Below are 7,804 nucleotides of genomic sequence, written 5' to 3' on the forward strand. Positions count from 1 at the left end.
ATATAGCAAGCAACAAAAATGAATATTGAAAAAATAAAACTAAATTGATGGATAAAAGGAGGGATGACACATGTCATACAATCGTACATGGTTTCACTAGTTATAGACTAACTAATGGAGATCGATTATTGTGGTGTCTTTTAGGTTGGTGGGGCGCGTATAGTGCCTCAATATTGTAATGCGGATGTAAATTACTAGATATATATAATATAAATGTTATAAACTATTTATTTTTAGTGATAAAGTTTTATATAAAGGTATCATCAAAAATTACTTTATGGTGGAAAAAGTTAATCAAAACATATAAAAAGTTACTACATATTGAGTACTCCCTCCGTCCCAGGATACTCGCACCGTTTTGACTGGACAAGCTTGCCAATGCACAACTTTGACCACCAATATCTTTAACTACACATTATTAAAACTTTTTCATAAAATATTAATATTTTGAAAATGTATATTAAGATGAAGCCAACAATATATTATATACTACATTTATTTTCATATACTAGAAATAATATAGGGTCAAAGTGAATTATGTGAGTAGTGCAAAAAGTCAAAATGGTGCGAGTATTCCAGGACGGAAGGAGTAAAACTTATCTAAATGAACAATATATTTATTGTACGTATAATAACATTTTTTAATATAAGGATTTTTTGTCATTTAACACCTTAATATATATATATATATATATATATATATATATATATATATATATATATCTATATATATATATATATAGGACCTCTTAAGATGAGAACATGCCTTATAATGAGAACTTTTAATAGCCTTAGATTAAAAGAAAACGGACGGCTGAGATTATATCTAGCGAATTAAATGAATTCGGATGTGGTTCCCTCTCCCCCTCTTGATTGAAATGACATTTTTCTCTCATATTTTCTCTCTCCTCATCTCCCTCCTTAACGATTTGCTTGAAATACACTTGAAAAAACGCAAATTAGGTCGTAATTTCGCGAAGATCGCAGAGATTTTGAGGTATTTTACATTATTCTTTCGATTTCTTTCGATTTTGTTCATTCCTTTAATTGTTTTTTTTCCGAATTTGCTTGAAAATAAACTCAACTATCTGCGAATTTTGCTCAAATTTCTGCAAATTGCTCACTCTTCGTTTTGCTTCATAATTTCATAATTTTGGTCTCGAATTTGATACTTTTGTCAATATTAAGTTACAAATTCAGTCGATTTTTTGCAAAATCGAATTATCCGCGCTGAATTCTTCATGGATCTGAGAAGCTGATCTAGGATGCAGGTATTACTTGCTAATTTGATTGAATTAGATTTCTAGGTTTTTAATTGATAAATTTGCTTTGATCTTTGCATATTGATTGAATGAATTTTTGGATAGATGACTAGCAAACACAATTGCATATTTTCTCCCCTGTAGCTCTCCTGTTTTTAAAATGAGATTGAAACTTATTAAAAGTGAATCATTTAGCTGGACTAAAATTGGTTTAAAGTAAATAAAAATTGAACAAAAGTAACCCTAATATTTCTTAAAGTAAACTAACTATTACAGAGGCTTGTTCTAGCTCCTGTTTGTGTAGTCATTTGAGAGTGATGGGCAATTGCAGGCTCTGATGTTGTTGTTGTTTACAATAAATTGCTGCATTTTAGCAGTTAGTTTTGGCTTGGTCTGACTGCAGGGTTCAGGTTCTAAGCTTGTAGTATGTCTTAGGGTGTTGCAATTGGGTTGTTGTTGTTGCAGGTTGTTAGTCAGTTAGGGGTTGCTATATTATAGACTTGAAGTAAATGAAAATTGTACAAAAGTAAAATTAATATCTCTTAAAGTAAACTTACTCTCTTTAAAAGAAAACTAAGTCAGTTAGGGGTTGCGAGATTGTAGACTTGAAGTAAACGGAAATTGTACAAAAGTAAACATAATCTTTCTTCAAGTAAATTAATTCTCTTTAAAAGAAAAATAAATCAGTTAGGGGTTGCTACATTATAGACTTTAAGTAAATGACAATTGTACAAAAGTAAACTTAATCTCTCTTAAAGTAAACTAGTTCTCTTTATAAGTAGCTGAAAATGTTAAGAAGTAATTCAAAAAAATCTAAAAAGTAAATAATATAAACTCAAAAGTAAATAACGTAAACTCAAAAGTAAATAAAATCGTACTAGCATCGTGTCCGCTGACTTATTGGCTGCTGGTTTCTTTATTCGGCATAAATTGCATGATGCTTTTGACATTAGTTGACTTAGGTTGATTGTCTCGCTGGTCAGTTTTGGTGGTTCTGTTCTGCGTGCATTGATGGTGCTGATCTGTTTCAGTCAGTTTTAGTAAAGAAGCTTTATAGTTGTCATAGGTAAAACACATGGTCACTGTGTACGTAGGAAGGAAAATCTAATGTTACTTTGTCTGATGTTGCTTTCAGATTTAAATCCTGAGAATGATGATTTGGGTAAGGATGATGACGGGTTTAAAGATGGCAAGGATTCGTCGAAGCATATTCTTTGCCAGATCGTATAGTTAAATGTCAAGTTCAGAGCCTTAGAAGCCATCTTCATATGGTGATGTTAACAAATGGTGTGAAGCTCTCGTCCTCATGAAATCTAATCTGAATCTTCTGGTGCAGACGTTTCAATACATCAGCTACAAATATTAAAGAGTCAGCTGAAAATGTAAGTCTTTTCTCATAATTTTCTTGTGCGTACAAAATTGTTCTTACTGAAAGATCACATGTATGTAACTTTTTGTATTGGTATCTCTATTCTCTTTAGTTTCTCCATGTTGCAAGTTGCTGATGTTGCAAATTGTTAGTCAGGTAGGGGTTTCTGTTATCTGACTCCAAAGTAAAGCAAAACCTGGAAAAGGTAAATAGAAATTATCCAAAAGTAAACAATATGTGGACAGGTTCTGGTTGGTGGGGTATTTTGTTACTAGATGTGCTTAAACCTATTAGCTCAAATGGTAGAGCACTATGAAGATGCATAGGGGATGTAGGTTCGATTCCTACATAGGTTGTCTTCTAAAGTGAATTACAAAAAAAAAAAAAAAAAACCCTCAAAAGTAATACTCCTGGTAAATAAAAGCAACTCAAAAGTAAATAAAAATAAATAAAAAGTAGATAAATAACTTTAAAAAGTAAATTAATATTTTTAAGGTACATGTACAATTAGTATACATTAAACTAAAATAGAAAAGAGTTACAAAACTTATTCAAAAGGAAAACATGGAACACAAAAGTAAAGAAAATGATATACTTCGTATAAGTAAATGGAATTACTCCAAAAGTAGATTAAATTCTTCCAAAAGTAAATTGAAACTGTTTTCCACTTTAATTTTCATCAATTTGATTCAGAGGTAAAGAATGTAATTTGGTTTTCGGGTGTGAAAAGATTATCAGTAGGCTAGGAGTTGTTTTTTTTTCTTCTTTTCCTGGCTTGAATTTGGAGTGCAGATGTTGTGAGCTTGGTCTGTATCTGCTTAGCAAAAGGCCAAAACAAGTATGATCGTAGTTTGTTAAGTGACGGTGGCTTATAAAAAAAATCTTAGGACTGGATTTGGAGTTGTTGGCAGCCTCATATTGATGCAGACATGGTGTGAGGCCTGATCATGTGGGTCATGCAGTAAAGATGTGGTATTTTCTGGGGGGTTTTTGGGTGGCTTTGAGCTAGGATGGGTGATGGCTTGTACTTTAAGTGTTTGGCATGTTGTATGGATGGATTGTGCGTGGCTGGGTGTTAATGTGGATGCTTGCAATGTTGTGAAATAGTTAGCATTTAGTCAGTTTTATACTCAGTATGATGTTCAAGAATCATCCTGAAGAACAAATATTAGAAGATCAAATGATGAATCGATTTATAGCTAAGATGAAATCAAGTCTGCTTCATTATTTTTTAATGTCATCATCTTCTACTCCTCTAAAGACCCCTGAACTATGCATCCTATACGTAAGAACATGATATGGAACCATGTTGTATGAAGGAATTGTGTGTTTGTAGGACTTCATTGTTTAATTAAATTAAAAAAGAAAATTAGAAAAGTGTTTAGGAGTTTTTTTAAAAGTAAAGCAAAAACTAAAAAAAGTAAAGAAAATTAACATGTAAGTAAATGAAATTATCCAAAAACTAAACACTGAGTATTGGAACATAGGGAGGTCAAAGTAAAGGTTTTCAAAAAGTAAGATAACCTACGTGGGATTCGAACCCACATCTTTTGCACTTTTGCAAAATGCTCTTCCAATTGAGCTAGTAAGCTATTATCTAAAGATAGATTCGGGGTAATTAAAAATCGTTCACATATTTTTCATATGCAATTTTAAAGTAGATAAAGAACCGGTAAAAGTAAATAGAATCGATCAAAAAGTAAAGATCATAAAAAAGGAGAATATATGATATGCACTATAACAAAGAGGTGTGCCGGAATCAGGACACCTGCTTTAGAAAGACCCTTAAGATGGTGGCTTCCTACTCAACATCGGCGAGGAAGTTGTCTTAGACAGTTAGACCCGCTTAGGTAGGCTATGGGGTAGGCAGGTTGCAACTTCTATTCCTTGAAGAGATGAATTAGTTACGGCAGGTCTGTTCAGCTTAGGTTACTACTCAGAACAGTAGTGTATGGTTCAAGTCAGTCTGGGTACCTATAATACCTCGTATTTTTATAATATTTATAAGTATATTTTATTATATTTATAAAGCATTTTTCGATTTATTATCATTTAAATAATATTTAAATGCATTGCATTTAATGTATTTTAATTAATTAGAATATTTATTATTTTAATTAATTATGAAACGAATTTAATTCTTGAGTCGGGAAATTAAATGAGTTGCAAATGATTTTTAAAGCTTCAGATTTTAAATAAAAAGTCCAATTCGTTTTATTAATCGAGCCCAATCCAAACAGTTTAATTTAAATCCTAAGCTAGCCCAATTCATTTAATTCCTAAGCCCAACTCAAATATCCTAAGCCTAGCTCATCAAGGGATTAGGGAGCCTATAAATAGACTCCCCCATCATTAAATGAGCCCCTAAAATTCATAAACCCTATTTTTGCCTTGCTTGCCCAACACTCCTCTCCCTCTTTTCTCTCGTCCGCACGCACGCAAACCGTGCTCGTGCCCTCGCGTGCTCGACCTCACACCCCGCGCGCTTCCCTGTGCCTTCGAGTGTGTCGCTCCCCGGGCTGCACTCCCTCTCGCCCTAGCTCGCTCCCTCTTCGCGCGCGCCCATCGCCCACACCCCCTTGTCTCTCGCTCTTTCTCTCGCAGCCCGCCCAGCCAGCATGCATAGCTGCTGGTGCTGTGCTGCTGAGTTGTTGTTGCTCGTGTGCATCGCACACCCCTGCTCTCTCTCTCCCTCTCGCGCACAGCGCCCAGCGCTCGCGCCCTCGCCCATCCGTCCCGCGCGCCCCAGCGCGCTGCTGAGCCTGCCCCTCGCCCGCGCGCACGCACGTCGAGTGTGTGTGTGTGTGTGTTGTTCGTTCGTTCAATTCTTTTCGCCCAATCACATTAATTCGTGGTTGTTCCGTGCTATAGGCCGGATTGGTATAATTCTCTTCTTCCTTACCTATTCTATTTAAATTCCGTATTTTAAATTACTATATTAATATTGTTTTGAGTAATTAAAATGCTGGGAACCGGTTATGAATACCGTGGTTTGAGGATTTGTGTGTTGTGATTCATTAGGTTTGTTTTAATTATCAAAGGATGAATTTTCAGATTTGTTTATTGAATAAAGCATTGATTTTTATGATATTAAACTAGTGCTATTGGGATTTTCAAGTTAGGGTTTTAACCTAGACCTAATGAGTCAATTGATTAGCATAATTAGGTGATGATTTTAATTATGATAGTCAATTATATTTTCAGATTTGAATAAAGGTTTAAAGTGTCGATTTTTATTGATTTTAAAGGTAGAAAAAGTATGTTTTCGTACTAGGGATTGATTTTGCAAATTGAGACGATTTTATTATTGAAAAACGATTGAATTCTAAAGTCTAAAGGAGGTTTTAATTTTTATAAAGTTGCTGGAAATTTAATGAACATGGAAATAATTTAAGTTTCATTATTTTGATGATAGGAGGTGATTTCTAGTTGAGTGCTCGTTATTGCAAAGTGGCCCCTACGCTTAGGTATTCAAGGTACGTACAAGTCTAGGGCGACCACACCTTTTGTCAATGACATTACATGATTGTTGATGATGTGAATTACATTATGTGGAATCATGTTTATTTTGGTGAACGAGCATGTGATTTGTGATGTTGGATTTATTGGATTAATTGTTGAACAAGCATGTTGAAATTATTATGAGTATGGATTTCATTGTCAATCATGTTGTTCAATATTTATGCATGTATGGTTTATTTCACATGCAAGGGATGGATTATTTATTTGTATGCTATTGTACGGGATGTCTAGCATACTTTGAGCCATTAATTTGTACCTCGTTGTACTATTTATTTCACCACATGTGAAGGGTTAGCTCACGTAAGCCACCGCACATGTAGGGTCCAGTTGGGAATATTATGTATGAAATGAATTAGGATTTGTCGTGCAAGGGCACAACCCTCATGTTAATGTGCATGATGTGGAGTCTCACTTTGGTGAGGAGGAACATGGTAGTAATATCACAAGTGTCTTGCTTGGTTGATCACAAGTCTTAAAGCATTAAAATAAGATTGTTTTGGTTGTTGTTTATTAATTGTATGTATGCATGTTGTCGAGTCTTGAGTTCGCCTTTATTAAAATATTAATAAACGTAAAGTGCAACCGGAACAAGCTTCAAAACTCTTGGAACGTATATACCTTGAGTATGAACAATGGGGGGGAGTCTTGCCGGAAAGCTCGTACTCCTACTAATGATACAAGACGTTGTTTCATTTATATTATGCGCAGGAATTCCGTCGGTATGGCCCGACACTAAGTTTGGCCCGATTTTATTATTATTATATTTGGTGTTGGTTGGCTCCTATCACCTTTTCCCTTCGTGGATTATTCTTTTGGCCCGTTCGAAGCTTATTCTAATTAAATTGTGAGTCAAGAGTCGAGTCTTGTGTCTCATGATTGTTTGTTAAGTATTATATGGCTTTTGCATGTTGATTAGTACTTACTACTTAGTGAGTGATGCATGTTTTAGTTTCATTTACTCTATGCTTGTAAGTACTCAGCTTTTGCTGACTACGCGCTTTGTGTGTTTCTGGTCATGGCCTTTGCCTTAATGACCCTATAATGATCCATCATTTGCACTTGCATTGTTGGGGAGTAGAATAATATAGCAGGCTGGTAGATCAAGTACGATCGAAATCATGTGGCTTGGGATGATTGAGAGAGTTGCATGCTTTCGTTCTTTGAAACTATTTTATCTATACTTTAATTATGTTTGAAATTGTTGAACTTTTTATACTTTGGTTTTTGGGCCGTCATGGTTCCAAATTGTAGGAGGCCTCGATATTTATTAATTATGTTTTCAAAAGTTAGTTGACATTAAATTCCGCTGCGTAATTCTGGTAATAGCCTTAACCGTTATCACGGTGGCGGTAATGCTTTAGTAATTCCTTTATTTTAAGTTGGAAAATGGTTTTATAAAAGCAAGGAATTATTAGGGTGTTACAGTACCCCTTGTTCGTTTTGAGTCGTTGTGCAACTCTTCAATTCTGTGGTTTTCTTTATGGTGGTCTGCAGTCTGCTATTAGGAATTTGGTAGGATGGAAAAGAGATATAGAACACAAGCTGTGAATGCACTAATGTCTGATTATGAGAAAATATAGCAGCAGCAACTACTACCAAAATTAATGCTTACACCAAAATAAAGATGCTAAATAAGAATCCAAACTGTGTG

The 7,804-nt window shown here is 34.6% G+C and overlaps 1 long non-coding RNA gene across 2 annotated transcripts; it reads left to right on the forward strand.

Annotated features, from left to right (window-relative positions):
• The first annotated feature begins 858 nt into the window (after positions 1-858).
• Positions 859-7,580, forward strand: LOC110793671 (uncharacterized). 2 transcript variants are annotated; one of them, XR_008919065.1, is made up of 5 exons: positions 872-997; positions 1,189-1,271; positions 2,398-2,644; positions 6,047-6,107; positions 7,232-7,580. It is a non-coding gene; the product is annotated as an uncharacterized lncRNA (long non-coding RNA). The 2 variants fall into 2 exon arrangements; XR_008919066.1 differs by lacking the exon at positions 1,189-1,271 and having other exon boundaries at positions 859-997.
• Positions 7,581-7,804: the final 224 nt, after the last annotated feature.

This window comes from Spinacia oleracea, chromosome 4 (genome assembly GCF_020520425.1).
Source record: "Spinacia oleracea cultivar Varoflay chromosome 4, BTI_SOV_V1, whole genome shotgun sequence".
NCBI lineage: Eukaryota > Viridiplantae > Streptophyta > Magnoliopsida > Caryophyllales > Amaranthaceae > Spinacia > Spinacia oleracea.